This window comes from Desmodus rotundus, chromosome 5 (genome assembly GCF_022682495.2).
Source record: "Desmodus rotundus isolate HL8 chromosome 5, HLdesRot8A.1, whole genome shotgun sequence".
In the NCBI taxonomy this organism is placed as follows: Eukaryota; Metazoa; Chordata; class Mammalia; order Chiroptera; family Phyllostomidae; genus Desmodus; species Desmodus rotundus.
Window position 1 is genome coordinate 27267132 of NC_071391.1, and position 17224 is coordinate 27284355.

Below are 17224 nucleotides of genomic sequence, written 5' to 3' on the forward strand. Positions count from 1 at the left end.
ATTCATATCATCAGAAATGTAGGAAACTTCTGAGCAGAGAACCGTTTGGGGAAGTCAGTAGGGTGTGTGGGACCAGAATATTGGTGAGGTTTACAGGCCTGACCTCTTCTCAGAACCTCTTAGATACGATGAAATTTACAGATGATCATTCTACGTGAGTAAAATTACCTATATAGATAGATTGAAGAATTTGCCAGAGTAGTAATAAACTTGGATGTGGAAAACATAATGTGCATAGGCTTGAATTCCTGGGGTTTTAGTAACAGTTGTTATATCTAAGAAACCTTCAATTTCACACAGTAGGTTAAATCACTTAGGCATCATTTAGCTATAAACATACTCCTAATAAGACTTTCATTCAATCAGTAGTTAATGAGTTTGACCAATGTTAACTGAACATTTACTCTGTGACAGATGTCTTGCGTATTAGTGCAGCAAACATTTACAGCCTCGCCAGGAAAATACGACAGAGTAAATGCTATAATATACTATGCTTAAAATTATGTTCAGAGTTCACCCAGGAACAGTCTGTGACAGGATTAAGAAAGGCTACAAAGGACGTTACGTTCGAGCTGGTGAATGTTAAGCAGGAACTTTCTAGATGGTTATGCGGCCGACCACACTCCCGGACGCGAGGTGAGAAGCGGCTGGTGCAGAAGCAGGGTCAGTGTGAAGAGGCTCTGCGTGCTGCAGAATTTGGGCTTGGTTCCGTGGGCTTGGGAGGTCCTGCTTTACCACTTTAATGATATATTTAAAAAAGACTTTGACTACTATACTCATTGAATATTAAAATCTCATTTTTCTTCAAACCAATCAATATATCTGATTACCAGGAGAGTTGGTGTGTTTAACCTGAATCAATTTTTCTTAAAGTCAGTATACAATACTTGATATTTTAGTCATTACAAACTATAGCATTTGAAATTGCCATCGTGGTTTTTAAAATACCGCTTTGACGTCTACAACTGCTTTGATTAGAAGTGCTCTGAAATCACAGTCACCTATAATGTCAGCAAATTCATGACCCAATAGAAATGCCGCACACATGGTAGACCCAAGTCTGGGTTTGAGTCCTGGCTTCACGTCTGCACCTCTGGAAGGTGCCTTGTTTTCAGTGTTCAAAGCCTTATCTAACTGAGAAGTTTATCATGGGGGGAGTGCCTAAAAAGGCATATTTGTCTCTTTTTTATATAATGATAATTCTGATAAGATGCACCAATATTTTTTTCTGTTTAGTGGTAGTTGATTTACATAAAAACTGACTTTGGCTAACATACCGATCTTGACTGATGATATACCAAAAATAAGTTAACTTATCAGTGCCTAGGGTAGACTTTCACTTACCCCTATGCTAAAAGTAAAAAGTAAATACTATCATTTTCTTCAAATTGATTCAATAAGTAATTTATGAACCACCTACTGTGTGCTAGTTAGTATTCTAGACGCCGTGCATAAGGGAGGGTCCCTGCTGCTCTTAGGGAATCTTCTGTGACAGCGATAGGGAGCAAATATTACACATGTAGACAAATCATTTATTTGGCTATATGTGCTGTAAAGAAAATAAAACAGGGCATTGGGATAAACCAGTGATTTTGAAGCAGTATGCCACGAGAATTTTTAAAACATGTTAATCCCTGACTAGTCAGGGGCACCACCTCTTTTCCCTGCAATTGTCAAATAAAAAATGACACCAGCCAACGCAAGAACAGCTGTTTGGTGTGAGTGAATGAAAATGATACGTATTTTCCCTTGTCAGATCGGCACGAAACAAATTTTGTGGTGTGCTGCAGAATTTTGGTAACTGATAGCTCTGTGTGCCATGCGATGCAAATAGTCGGAATCACCGGGATAGACAGTGACTGTGTGGAGGAGAAAGGTCTGCCTTAGATGGATGGGTTTCTCTGAGGTGGTGACGTAGACCAAGCCAGTCTTGCTAAAATCTGGGGAAAGAGATACCCTGTCAGAGGGAACAGCTAGTAAACGAATTCGCTGTGTTCGAAGACGGCCAGCTTGGCTGGAGTGGAGAGAGTGATGGGGAAGCAGTAGGAGTTGAGGTTGGGAAGTCAGCAGGGCCAGATCATATATAATCCTTGAGCTCATTAGTTCAGATTTTATTCTAATTGTATTGGGAAGCCCCTGGAAGGTGTTAAGCAGGGAATTGATATGATCTGGTTTATTGTTTGAGATACTCCGGCTGCTGTGAGGAAATTGGCCTGTGGGAGACAGAGAATCCGAGCGGGGAGACTCACTGGGAGTGTTCTGCAGTCTCCAGGAAGGAGAGCGTGATGGTTTAGTAAGATGGCAGCAGGGATCGGGTGGGAAGTAGAGGTGGATGTGGGACCTATTCTGCAGGTGGAGCAAACAGGAGCGCTAATGTTAGATGTCAGGTAGGTAGGGAATGACTACCTACTTAGGACTCTAGCCCTTGAGGCGTAGACCTTGGAGGTGAGGGCTTCAAAGGGAGAGCATGGCAGGGGTGCACTCCAGGCACGAAGGGCTTTTAGAAGCATGTCAATAGCAGGATGGCTGGTGGCGCAGAGACCCAGGGCAGGGCCGGCAGGAGTGAGGTGGCGGGTAGAGTCCAGGGAGAGGTGACAGCAGGGACAGAGAGGACAGATATTCCATCTCCAGTGGTTCTTTTAGAGCTACCTGGTGATGGTGATATTAGTGGAGAAAAGGAATACAGAGAAGTAGAGCAGATCGGCTGTGAGAAACAGGACTTGTTTCCATTTAAGTTGTTTGTAAAATAGTTTACGCACATGGTTTAAAAAACAAATAGTGCTGAAAGTTTTTTGATGGAAAACGTTTTGCCTCACTGCTCGCCACTTCACAGCCGTGCTCCCAGAGGGGTATTTGCTGGTATTATTTCCTTGGTAATTTCCTCTCACAATTATTCTCTGTTCTCTTTTTCTGGAATTCATTTAGGCAATTATTCATCTTGAACCAGTTCTCTAATTATTTTTTTAAATGGGTTTTTTCTTCCAATCTGACTTTCTTTTTTCCTCCCTGTGAAATCTCTTTGATTGTTATGTTCTAATTCTTGAATAAGTTCTATGGCTACTTTATTTTAAATTTCAAGTTCCCTTTTTATCTGTTTCTTCCTTTTTCACATCATCCTATACTTATTTTATGGATGGAATATCTTTTCTTAATCTCTAAGGACATTAATTACATTTTTTTTTCTTCTTTCTTAATTGGCTCTGTTTCCTTCGGTGGCTTTTTTTCTCTTGATTTTCTCTTTTTCACTACTCAAATGTTTGCTAATCTCGGTCTGACATGTGTTCATAATAAGCATTCCCGACTGTTCATACTTAAGAATAGGGCGTTAAAAAGCTGAATGGAAGCTATGTGGGTACAGGTAGGGCTTGCTGATGGCGTATAGATTTTGTTGTTGTTGAGGGAACCTTCACATACCTGGCTATTCAGTTTCTTGGAGAGAAATCTAATCTTCCTTGGGAATATAAACCAGCTGCCAGTTTTCCTGAGTCTGGGAAGGTGGCTGTGTGTGTCAGAGTTCATTATGTAAACTGCCACTTCGCCTGTGTTTCTCCTAGGGCATAAGCTCTGTTCTCCTTGGCACCTGGATCTCCATGTGCTGAGTCCTTCCAGGGTTCTGTAGGTTGAGGCTGAATCAGTTCTTTTTTTCTTTTTTCCCCCCAGTACCTAATTCAGCATTTAGAAACTTTCGAATGGTAAAAGAGAAAAGGGAAAAATGGCACATGAGGAAACAGCCAATGAAAAAAGGAGAAAAAAATTGCAACTTATATTCCTAGCCATGAGATGAAATTACTACCTACACACTGCCCTAACCCTGGTACTCTCCTGACTCAGCTAGTTCCCCTCCGTCCACATTCCACCTTCCAAAAATGCGTGGAAATCTTTAGTTAGCTGTTGTATTCTCTTCTGTTCCTTTTGCCCTCGTGGATTTGTACTTTTCCCCCCTTAAATTCCTTTACCATTATTTAGCAGAGATTGGGGAGGGAAAGGAGATCATCGTGTATGGTTAACCTGTTACGTTTAATTGGAAAGTCTAGGTTTAGTCGTTAATGTATGGACATACGGGTGCTCATGGAGGTGAGGTTTGTTGCCCAGGTGAGAGAGACATTTAGGTCAGGGATAGATGTTGAACTTTAAGGTTGGGTATAGATATTGAGACATTCAGTTTAACGTAAGTGTTGAAGCTATGGAGATGGATAACACCTTGCTGGGAGAGTCTGAGGCATGCCAGTGTTTTGTTCAAGGCCTATATATCGAATGCCTACTGCGAGAAGATGCAGCAGGCTGGAATGTGGGGAAAGAACATAAGGCAGGGAGAAAGAAGCCTTGGAGGGGCAATGACAACGGTGGGGAGAGGGGGAGAGGAGACTGCTCCCGCTGCGAGAGGGAAGTTTTGAGGAAGGGAGAGAGGGCTGTGTTTTGTAATATCACACACTACACGAGCGTTCAGATGGAATGAGTGAAGCCTTCCCTTTGATTATTCCACTGGTGTTTGATGAATTTCTGGCACTGTGCTAGATTCTGGGGGTACAGTGGCCCGCAAGGCAGACCTAATCTTGAACCTGACTGAGTTTACCTTCTAGTGGAGATGACAGTTACACCAGTACTTAGCTCACAGCACAAGCTCTCAGGGCACAGTAGGAGGAAACTGAGTTTTGCTGTGGTCGGGAAAAGCTTCCAGGAGGAAGTGATTAAACTGAGACTCGTTTTGAGCCACCCAAATCAATAAAATTTAGTACAGGGTCTGGCAGAAAGAAGGCTTGCTGGAGTGTGGTCGATAGGGGATGTGAATGTCCTGCACGAGATGGACAGCAATTTGAACATTTAACCTAAAATGTCATATGGTGTGCTTGAGTGTGATGTTGTTAGGTTACAGAATTGCATGCTTGTGATTTTACAATACAAGATTTTTATGTAATAAAAAAAGGGTGTTATTTGCGCCATGCCCTGGATTTGATCATTTTGGAGGCTGGAGAGTAATGAATGGTCTTAGAACAATGATTCCACCTGTAAGTTTCTTTTAAGGACCGAGGATAGGTGATAGGACAGGTTTTGAGTATCAAAGGCATTTTCAGACAGCCTGTGCACAGGACGCCCAACTGCAAAGTTACAAGGGAAATTTCTAAAACCTTAGTCATTTCCAAAGAAAATCTTTAGAATTCCATGGGAAAGAAAACCTTGAAGTAATACAGATGGGGCCGTTTATTTAATAAACAAATTGTCAGTGATCTCATTAGCAACTCAAAGGCTAGACTCTCACAGACTTGCTTATTATAATACCCATGGCCCAGGCGGATGACAAAGTTTAGGGCAGTTTATGCTGCACTAACAAATTACACTTCATGACTTACAACTAAAAACTGATTTTTCTCTATTCAAAAGAGAAAACACAGCAAATAATAGCCAAGCGTTTCCCATGCCCGTGAGTATTCTAAACTAAAGTCCTGTGTTGGCTTGGGAGGAAATAGAGCACACAGAGTTACTTTACAGTGACCCACCGCTGCTGATAATGGCCAACTGCCTGAGGGGGGGGTGTTTCAGGAAGGGCAGTGGTCCCTTGAACTACCTCTTAAAATTGGAAGTGGGTCGGACACCGGAGAAGGGCAAATCTTCAGTTATCTGTCGGTAAGGAGAAAGCTGTACCTTGTGTGCAGGAGAAAACAGTCGGGAAGGAACACCGCCCTTTTTTCCCAGCAACCACAGGGCCGTCTCCTTTCCCTTTCTCCTTCGTGTACTCTCAGCTGTGATAGAACCGGCACAGGAACTTGGCAAAAAAGGAGGAGCCTCTACTTTCCCACCAGCTTCATGGTCCTGGGAACCACCTGAGGGCCAGAGGCAGATGGAACGATCTTTGTTTCTCTTTGGTGGTGTGGGAGCGGAATGTTTTCTTAGTTTGAATAAATTTACCAAAACAGCCATCCATCACCTACCTGTCTACAACTCCCACTCCCTCAGCCAAGGGCTTTCCTCTCAGTGCAGGCTGAGATGCTAAGTGCCCCCCAGGTGACTCTAAAAGGTAAATCTTAAAAGGTGTCTCTCCCCCCAAAATAGGGGAAATTCTCACCAACTTCTTTAGCTGTCCAATGAAGACATTACACTAGAGAATCTCAAAGGCCCCCTTTTGCTCTAATTTTGTATTATCGAGTGGCTCACCTTTGCGTTTTTAGAATGTGGGCTTACGTCACTGCCTCTCTCTTGTAAGGACCGTGAGGACACAGCAGTTCCCTCTAAGCGTGTGACATGAAGGCAGCTGACTTCAGGAGGCCTTCCTATGGGCTATGCCCAGTTTCTGCCGGGACGCAGCCTGGCTCAGGGGAGCAGTAGAGACTCACCTGAGTTTGAATATGTGCTCTGCTACCCACGCTGTGGGAACTAGACAAGTCTGCCCCTCTCTAAGCCTGAGCCAACTACATGCAATACAGTAGTACTCTGGGTTGGATCCTAGGATAGGAATCTGGACAAAATCGATGGTTTCGTTAACAGTATTGTACCTGTGTCAATTCCTTAGTTTTGATAAATGTACCACAGTTACATAAATGCTTATAAATGGTTATATAAATATACCATGGTTATATCGTAGGGAAAAATGGGTGAAGGGTATATGGAAACTCTCAATACTGTGTTTCCAACTCTTTTGTTAATCAAAATTATTTTAAGATAATAAGTTAAATATGCTACTCCTGAAATACTTTCAAACTCAGAGGCTTTGTTTTGTTTGTTTATTCTTTTAAATGTCAGACATGTTATCATTTATTGTTCTATTTTAACATAGCTTATCATTTGGCAGGAGAGCATTTAAACATAATTATAAATGCTTGGCCTTTATTTAAAGTAAGGGCTTTACTCCACTTTTTTTGTAGGTCTTAAACAGAACTAAAGTCAAACTGAATCATGGTCAAGGCTAAGGCAACTTAGGTTATGCCTGTGCACGGACGACTCATCATTCGACATAATGCTTTTACCGAGCAGAGAAGAACTCGTGTTTGGAATATTTTTAATAGAATATTATAGAGAAAAAGATACAATTTCAGAATAAATGCATGAAAGAGAACTATTATGTCATGGGATAGAACTGCCACCGGGGGGAAAACAGCCTATTTTTAATGTCACTGTGTCTTCTGTTAAAAATACATCCACATAAAATTTTATATATTAAAGTACAGTTAGTATATGTTTGGGCATAACAAAATTTTTTCCTTAAACTATCTTTAAGAATTTGAAATCGTGAAGCAATATAGTGAGCTTATAGACTATCAAAATATTCTGATTTTAATTAGAATGGACTATGCCAGAATTTACATATTGGTGGTCTGTGGGCTGTCCTTAACCTGGGATATATTTTCATTGGCCAGCACAATTTGAAAATTAGTTGCCAGTATTTAAAATAGCAAGTTTTTACTTAAAAACCCGAGCTTTCATTCTCTCTCAAACAGTAAAGTCTGCACTGGGCAGCACTTGGCAGGGACAGTGGTAGATGCCAACGATACGATGTGTCCTTTCCAGCTTGCCGCAGTTCCTCTGTTGTTGCATCGGATTTTTAATAATTGAGGTGAAATTCACATAAAATTGACCATTTCTTTTATTTTTTCAAATTTTATTTTTATTATTTTAACTTTTTTTTATTGTTGTTCAAGTACAGTTTTCTGCCTTTTCCCCCGACCCCTCCCTACCACTCTCCCCACCTCCCTCCCCTGTTTCCACTGCCCTCTTGTTATTGTCCATGTGTCCTTTATCATTGTTCCTGCAAACCCTTCTCCCTTTTCCCCTGTCATCCCCTCCCCTCTTCCCTCTGGTCACTGTCAGCCTGTTCTCAATTTCAGTGTCTTTAATTGACCATTTCGAAGTGAACAATTCAATGGCACATAATACATTCACGATGTTATGCAACCAACACTTGCGTTTGTTTCCAAAACTTTCCATCACCCCAGATTAAAATTCTGTTCCAATTAAGCAGTCACTCCCCATCCTTTTCCCCCAACTCCTGGCACCCATCAATTTGCTTTCTGTCTCTTTGATTTTACCTATTCTGGATGTTTGATATAAATAGGACCATACAATGCATGACCTTTTGTGTCTGGCTTCTTAGCATAATATTTTCAAGATTGATTAATGTAGCATTTATCAGTTCTTTTTCTGGCTGAACAATGTTCTGTTGGACAGATAGGCCAATTTTGTTTATCCATGCATGGGCTGTGGGCATTTGGTCGTTTCTGCCTTTTGACTCTCATGAATAGTGCTACTATGGACATTAGAATGCAAGGTTTTGTTTACATGAATGTCATATTTTCTATATTTTCTCTGGACGTGACGGTTGTTCCAGCCACGGTTCTTACACGGCCTCCCACCCTGGCCTGCATTGCTCGCTCGCCTTCTCCTGCTGCCCTCCTTTGCTCTTGTGTTCACATTTTCTAATCTACGTCACGGGGCCGGGCACATCCATTTCCCCCCCACTCCTGCACTTTCTTCCAGCCCAAAACTTGAACTAATTAATGAAAAGTTCACTTCATTGTTTTTTTAAATTACCCCTATGCTAGATTCCTTGGTCTTTTCTCCCTCAGTTTTGGTCATTCGCCAATAACTACTGATTGTGGATGACGGTTGTCTTTGGTATTAAAAATATGGACAGATTGAGAAGATGTAAAATTGGGGCTTTGCCCCTTTTACAGTAAGCAGTGACTTCATATTTGCATCTGGGCTTAATTATAGTTGGCATCTCTGAACTCGGAGGCAAAACATGCATTGCTGAGATGTCATGTGCTTCTGGCAGCGCAAGAGTATAAACACTAGAAGTTACAGTCACTCCTCCAGCTTTTTTTAACCTGGCCTCAGGTTGTCTTACTTCCTTCTTCCTGCCCCAGCGCTCCTGGGGAGGCCTTTTTTTTTTTCATTTCAGTCCCTATCAGTGTCCCCTCTGATTTCCCCTTATTTGCCATGTAATCATTCATTCTAAATAATTTGACTTAACTTCTTTATGTTTGTAAATTGCCTCCATAACTAGATTATAAGGCCCTGCTGAACAAAATCTAGTTGTGTTTATTTTTTATATGCTTCAGTGCAAAGCCTATGTAATAGGCATGCAATAAATATTTAAACTTGTGACTCACCAAACCAAAAAAAAAAATGCCCTATAAGTATACTTAACTTCTCAGGATTATTCAGTTGAGCAAGTTTAAAAGTATTCAAATTCACTTTTTAGTAAATTCCTTGCCAACGTAATCAAAGTGTTAGCATGAGTTGGTGATTCTAAGAATGTGTGTTGCAAACCACCTGCATCAGAATTGGTTAAAAACGGACATCCTTGAACCTCACCCCTGGATTTATACACGAATGCAATTTGATGGCTGAGAGTCCAAGCTCTCCTGGGGTCTTTGTACTCTGAGTCTTGAGAACCACTGGGACTGAGAAGTTAATACTTTCATTTTGAACTACTCAGGTAGACTGCAATTCAGCTTAAGTTGGTATATAGGGGGACAATAAACAGTGAAGGTGTATTTCATCAAACGGTAATTTCAACGTGATATTTGGGAAGTTAAATTTTTTTGCCATGAGTCTACAAATGAATGTTAGTGATACGGCTTTAAGGGCATGGAATTAAAATCCTAGAAATTAAACAGATCCCATCTCACCGGAGAAGTACTTCGGTGAAACAACAAAAGCATTGATTAACAGTTACTCCCAGGACATAATTAGATCATGAAATGCTACTCTCTCTTCCAAAAGCTGAAAGTGCAGTTGAAAACAGTTGCTGCAGGCCCCCCCCAAGTAGTGTTTACTGATATTTTTAAAAACCCTACATCATTTACTGCTATTGTGAAGAAGTTCGGAATGTGTTGAGCAGAGGCTATTTAAGATACTGCATTCAGGTAATGCAGAATTATCTGTGTCCTAGGAGTTCAGTAAACAAACCATTAATAAGTAATCCAGCAGTATAATGAAAGATCACCAGATAAACGTGACATAGTACATTGCTTGCTGGTAGCAAGTGATTGAAATGAAACAAGTCTGTTGAATTTAGATAATATAAGGAAATAATTGTAAGCAATTGAGCAAAGGCTTTTTGTTAGATGCGTTTTCTGTCTGTGCTTTTCATCTGTATTACGGGGTTTTCTTCCCTCTTGACCTCTTGATATTTTGCATTTCTTAAACACACCCCTCTACATAGGGCCTGATTCCGTAGTGGAGCAAAGATTTATTCACTTATTCTGCAAAGATGCTTACAGTGTATTTTCCTGTGGGATTACATTTAATTCTTCCCTATGGATTAATAATTCACCATGTGATTGGCAGAAGCAGAGCTTCCTTCGACCTCCAGCTAATAAAATGGAAGTGTCAATTATACAGAACTAAGTATGTACCAAGGACTGGGCTGAGTGCTTTGTCATACCATCACCCTCGAACCTCACTAGAATCTGCTTGTGTGGAAGGGAAACCGAGGGTACAGAGCGTAGTAACCTATTTAAGATTATCCAATATGTTTTTCATTATTTCATCTACTGTGTGGCTTTATTGTCACTAAATGACAGGTTTTTCCACTCCCAACCCTAATTTTCTCTCGCACTTAATAGAAGATAATGTAATAAGCCACAAACATTGCAGGCTGAAAAAGGGAATGGTTTACTTAGGTTGGTAGCCCGGCAAATGAAGTCTTAACTCAGAATTGAAAGCAAATAGAGCTGGAGACAAGTTCAGGGTCGAGGATCTGGGACTGCTTTTCCTGATCCTCTGAGTCAAAGAGTGTGAGCTCATGATTTTGTTTGCATTTCAAATCCCAAGGACTCCAGATAGACACAGGATCAAATGTAAATAAAAACACATTTCAAAATCAAATAAATGAGTTTTGCATTATCTGGGTCACTGGCCCCCTCCGCTAATGTGCATGATCAAGAGCTGATGATAAAACACGTGTGATAAGCAATCCTGTGATGAAAGATTTGATGCTTAATTCCTTATAGGAGTTTAGTTTTCGTTTTTACAAATTTCAGTTTCGACATGCCTATTTTTGAAGAATGCCCTGTTCAGTCCTCAGAGTTGGAGAATTGCACTGGACATACTTGGCTATTTAGGCAAAGGAAGATAAAGTCATATTTCAGGAAAAAAAGAGTCCAATTGGGAGTAACAATTTATGCCAGACTGGACAACATGAAGTATTAACTGTGACTGTTGAAACAGCAACTTCACAATCATAAGCGTGACTCCCATCAGAACAAAGCAGTTGCTCTTTCCCTGGCCCCCCACTTTATTCTTCTGCATACAAGTTTTATAACGCACTTGTCAGGCCAGTTGTTAAATTCACATTTGTATGCTGACCGTGAGGACTGTTACAGCGTCCAAGTTGGTCGAGTTGAACTGCTTTGAAGCTAGTAATCTGCTGAATTAGCTGACTTCTTTCATGGTATTCCAGAACAAACAGATCCCCTTTTTAAAATCCCCACTTCTGTTATTTCAGGTGGTTTGAGACTGTTATTCTTACATAAATATGTTGGGGGTTCTTCCAAGAGAGGTTCAAAGAGACATTTAGAAATAAAATGTTAAGCAGATTAAAAGGACCTTCAGTCTGATGACTGTGTCACTGGGTGAAAGATGAGGTTAAAATTGGTCATCACTGAACTTTGTAGCGTCATATTTCTTTTCTTTTTACTTGCCTAGAAAGTCTTAAAGTAGCTTAAAGTTTCATCACTAGGAAAAACATCAGAATAGCATTTGCGGGGTGCTTCGTCTATCAACCCTGGGAAGTAGGCACTATTATTATTCCCATTTTATAGATGAGGAAGCTGAGACAAAGAGGGGTGAAGACCACCCTCACTTAAGGGAAGAACGAAAAGTCACCAGACTGAGGGGCAGTGCAGCATAAGGTGGAGCATGAGCTTCCAAGGCCGGTGGGAATGGGATCAAGTTCCAGCTGTGCTGCTTATTTGCTGAGTAATTGGGAGCACGTTTCTTAGTCTCCAGATCTCAGCGTCACCATCTGTGAAATGGGACCATAGTATCTGCTCGAAGGGGGATTTTGAGTATTAATTTAAACAGTAGTAAATAGTAGTAATAGTAAACATTAGTACTTGGTATTCATTTAGTTTTACAACTCCATTATATCAGTACTTTCATTATCACCATTTTTACTCTCAAGAAAACATTAGAGAAGCTAACTTGCTAGTTAACAGTAGAATAGGGGTTCAAACTACCTAGCCTTAACCCTGACAAATAATAGGCGTTGAAAATAGTAACTATGTTATTGGTATCTAGAGAAAATACCAGAATAATAGTAATTGTTCCCTTTCTCATGATGCCTTTCCTAATAAATACTGGGGAAGAAAAAGGGCATAAAAAATACCAGATCCATGGGGCCTATTTAGGGTGATGTAAACCTATACACCAGAGTGAAATTAAACTAATTTTTAGCACATTTGATTCCAACCCTGTTGCATGACGTAACATTTATGAAAACAGTTGCTGTTACTCTGGGGGACCATTCAAATGGATGAATGTGGGCAAAGTATGAAGAATAACAGACAGTCATATCTAGGTGGGTATCCACGTGTTCATGTACAAGCAGGTTTTGTTGTCACCTGAATGAATTTAGTAAGAATCCTGCAACTATATTGTGGGGCTGTTTTCCTTTTGCACATTTATTTTCTATCTTTTTTGACTCTGAAGGTCACCATGTGGGTTTACTTTTAAAATATAGTCAGTTCTCCAAGCCCCATTTTCTCTTTTCCTCTCTGTACCCCCAGCCCTATTCGTGGCCCTAACGCACAGACACAAACACACCAAGAGTTATACAAAGTATAGCTTTTAAAACTCCATCATTAAGCCTTAAAAAGTCCAAGGAATGTTTAGAACCAGTATGCTGGAGCCAAAAAGGTTTAACACATTCTAAAAAAGAATCTGTGGCATTAATGGAGAAACCAGAACTAATTGTAAAGCATAATTGCTGCACAAGCATTTGCAGTATGTGTGAAGCTATGATCACTCCTTTAATCTCTCGGACCAGAGGAGACCTAGCCAGTGTGTCTGTGTTTAAATTCCCGTGCACGCTCCTCCTGAATCCTGCTAAAACTCTGCTTTGGATATACATACGTCTACATTAAATGCAAACAAACACCCAAGCTCAGCTTCTTGAAAATGCGGTTTGAGTTCTTGAAGGAGATTCAGAGTTTTGGCTCCTCATGCAGGTTTAAAAAAAAAAAAAAAGGCAGGTCACATAGCTAGATTTATGGCTCCAATTCCAACAACCAAATGGCCTCGTACAAATAAATGACTGCCTTCCACACCCAGCAGTAACTACCATTTCAGGAAGCTGTATAGTGAACTCATTCTTAGGAAGGAAACATTTTTACATTTGTGAAACTAATTTCCAAACAATGTCTTAAAGGTGTCTTAGATGTCTTCCTGCCATGTGAGGATTTCTGAAACATTCATAACCTTTTTCTTTGGTGCTCTGTGACACAATTACACATTAATAATATTGTTAACCACAGTAGCTAAAACTCATGGGGACTTACTGTGTTCCAAGCACCTTGGACAGCCCATACGAGCATAGCCCACAGAATTCATTCAACACCTCCATGGGGCAGATGCTGTTATAGTCATTTTACCGGTGACTTTTTGTCTGTATAATTTGTTAAAATACTGTTACCCAGCTCTTCAGATTTGAGAGAAAACATTCTTGAAAGTCATCATAAGTATTATGCCTCACTTATAAATTTCTTCTTAATTTTCATAAAACATTTTCATTTATCCAGTTCCTAATTTAGACATGTTATAAGCTAGGAATTCCACTATACTATTTTTCTGGGTATACGGAGATCAGTAGTGTATTTTCCCCATCCTTAGCTCATTGTATAGGAGGGAAGGCAAACATGTGCACAAAATTGTTGATTAATGAGTTCAGCGTTAGAAATATGTGTAAGTTATAGGTTCAGCAGAGAGGAGGAAACGTGGGTGAGGGATTAAGGATATCAAAGAATGAGCTCATCCCACAGAGAGCAAGCAACATGTGCAAGGACACAGAGGCATAAAAGCCCTTGACATTTATGACATAAACAAGAACCCATCATCTCACATATATTGCTGGCAAAAAGTTCGAAGTGGAGATAAGAAAAGGAAGGTGAGTGTGTAATTGTGAGGGGCCAAGAAAGCAATGGTAAGGGGGTTAGACTTTATTCCAGAGGTAATGAGCTTGTGTACCATCTTAAAGAGTTAGGAGATAAGACAGGCTTATGTTTTAGAAAGCTTACTTCAGTGAAATAATCACTGTGTAAAGGCCAAGCAAAAAACACTGAAGGCTTGAGGTTAGTAGACTCAAGCAGAATGAAGTGAGAGAGAAGGAAAAATTTCAGAGATATTTGTGGGTCAAAATCGGGACTTTATTTTTTATGTGGGGGGCAAGAGAAAAGAATTCAGGATGACTGAGGTTTCAGAGTTGGGAGATGGGTTACTCATGCCTACTCTTCTCCAGAATAGCAGGCTAAAACAGAGATTTCCTCCTGTCTGCTGAAAGAAGTCCAGAAGGAGATGGTTTAGGCTGGTAGGGCTCTATAGGGCCAGGAGGAACCAAGGCCCCTCCTTTCTGCTTTGTTCTCTTATTGTACAGTGTCCAACCTCAAAGTCACCTGTTGTTCCAGGATGGATGCTAGAGCTCCAGTCATCGGTCATTATGTCATGAAGATGGAAGAAAGACAGAAGCATAGAGACAGGTCCTTCCCAGCTGAATTCTGGGCAGTTCTGTGCCAGATAAAAATGGGATTTTTACTAAGGAGGCGGGAGGAGAGGAAAAGTGGTTCCCAGGTTGGCAACTAGCAGTATGTAGTTCATGAGACTGTGAAAGCAGATGGCACAAATAGAGAAATCAGGGGAAAATTTTTGCAGAGCAATGAAAAGAAAGGCAGAGGATCTAGTAAGAAGACATGATTGGGGAGGCAGAAGTGGAATGAGAAAGAATGATGAAAAAGAAGCCCAAGAGGAGAGAAGGATCAAAAGTGCCAGATGTTACATTAAAATAAGAAACAAGAAATGTCCATTGGATTTGGCAGGTGGAGGTCATTCATCCTTGTTGGTTTTCTAAGCACCAGCTTCATTGGCAGTGTGGAGGCAGATACAGACAATTGGTTGGAGCATGAGTCAAAGATTAGAAAACAGAGATGACTGTAGACCACACCTTTTAAAAACGTGGAGGATATGAGAGAAGGCTGTAGCTAAGTGAGAGGATCCAGCGTTAGGTGAGTGTTTCACGGTGACAGACACTTGAATGGTTACCGGATGATGAGGAGTCAGTAGCAAAGAAGCTGAAGATGAAGTGAGTTCTGATTTTGTCAGCATATCAGAATAGACATCATGAAATTGCAACAGCTAAAATTCATGAGTGAATTTTAAAACCAAATTGCTGAATTGCCTTGAAATTAAAGAATTTGCATATACTTGAAACCAGGTGAAAGAAGGAACCCTGGGCACTAAACCAGCACCAAAGATGGCTTTTCTTCTGAGGTTTTCTGAACCCTGGAGGTGCTGACTTTCTCTTTTGAGGGATGCCTGGAGTGTGGGGTATAAGGCGTAACACTGAGGACCTCCCCACGCAGCATTTCCAGTAGAAGAAACGTGTCAGTTTGGGTCTCGAAAGTCCAGATTTTATACAAAAGTGAACAAGAGAGGAGCCTTGCTGTGAAGAAGGCAGGAGAAACCTTCCCTCTCTCAAGACTGGCGTTGAGTGGAGGTGGGGAAGACCACCTGAAAATTCATAAGTGCACACTCGTTTGTATAACACAGGTGAAGAATTTAGTATTAAAGTGGCCTTAACTGATAGTGTTTCCAAGTTACTGATAAGAACAAATATAATCTTTTTGAAGGAAATAAGCCTCAAACAATTGCCCCCAAAGTTCTAGGGAAAATTTGCAGTTCACAGTTAAAAATCACAAAATACATAAGGACAATATTCAAAGCTTGCTTCCAGCGATGATGGAGTAACAGGGACATTATTTCTGTTAAGAAGAACAAGGTGCGGAGGGGCTTGCCTTACCAAGACCTGGGGTTCATTATAAAGCTATAATGATTAAGACATTGTATTGACTCACAGGTTTACAAGTAGATCCGTGGGTGACACTGGAGAGCGTAGAAACAAACCCACTCATGCACGCCAGCTGGAGTCGTGATGAAGTCATTGCAATCACTGAAGAAAAGATCACCATTCAGTAAATGGTGCTGGCATGAGCCACATGGATATAAAAAATAAAATTGGGAACCTACCTTGTACATTCTGAAAATCAATTTTTGGTGGATGAAAGACTTAACTGTGAAAACGTAAGCATAGAGCCCTTAGAAGACTATGTAGTTTAATACAACCTCTTGATACAGAAGGAGTTTAAAAATACAAATCGCAGAGGGAAAGATTGATAAAGTATTTTAAGTAAGTTCAGTTCATCAAAACACACAATAAAGTCAAGAGACAAAAGACATGAACTGGGAGATGATGTTTGTAACTTACTTGCAACAAAGGATCAGCGCCTCAAAAATATGAAGAAATTTTATGAATATATGAGATGTAGAATCTAAGTAGAAAAGTGGCCAAAATACATGAACAGGCATTTCATGGGAGAGGAAACACACATGGCCCATAAACTTAGGGAAATATGCTTCGTCTCATTAGTAATCATGGAAATGCAAATTCAAACTAAGAGCTGCCGTGTAATATCAACAAATTGGGAAAAAATTAGAAGTACATTTGTCATCAAGTTACCAAGGACTCAGACGCAATGTAACTTACATGTTCTGCTGTGGGCGTATAAATTGAGAGTGTAGCACTGGACATGGTTTATCATTACCTGGGCGAGTTAAAACATGAACATGCTTTGCAGCCCAGGAATGGTACTCCTAGGTATGTGTTCTAAAGCAATTTTGATTTTTCTTAGTTGAGTGAAGCAGCTTAAAAAAAAAAACTTTATAAAAGAAATGGGTACGGGATATGATAGAATTAAAAGAACAGAATAGAAATAGAAAATATCAGCAGGCATTGCTGATAGTAAGGTTATATATTTTGTTAATTTTTTTGAATGCTAATAGTAATGGTTCAGTTAAACATTTTGAGTTATAAAATGTGTATAATAGCATTGCTTATAATAACAAAAAACTGGAAGCAGCTCAAATATCCCACAGCAGTTACATGATAAATTGTGGATTAGTCATGTAATAGAATATTCTATAGAAATAAGAATGAAGGAAACCTGTGGCTTATGAAATG

At 40.2% G+C, this 17224-nt stretch overlaps 1 long non-coding RNA gene across 2 annotated transcripts in view; it reads left to right on the forward strand.

The window, feature by feature from the left end:
- The first annotated feature begins 511 nt into the window (after window positions 1-511).
- Window positions 512-17224, forward strand: part of LOC123479585 (uncharacterized) — a 93168-nt gene continuing 76455 nt past the window's right edge. For both annotated transcript variants that reach the window (XR_006655239.2, XR_008426886.1), the window contains exon 1: window positions 512-636. This is a non-coding gene — a long non-coding RNA (uncharacterized lncRNA). The remainder of the gene's footprint in view (window positions 637-17224) is intronic.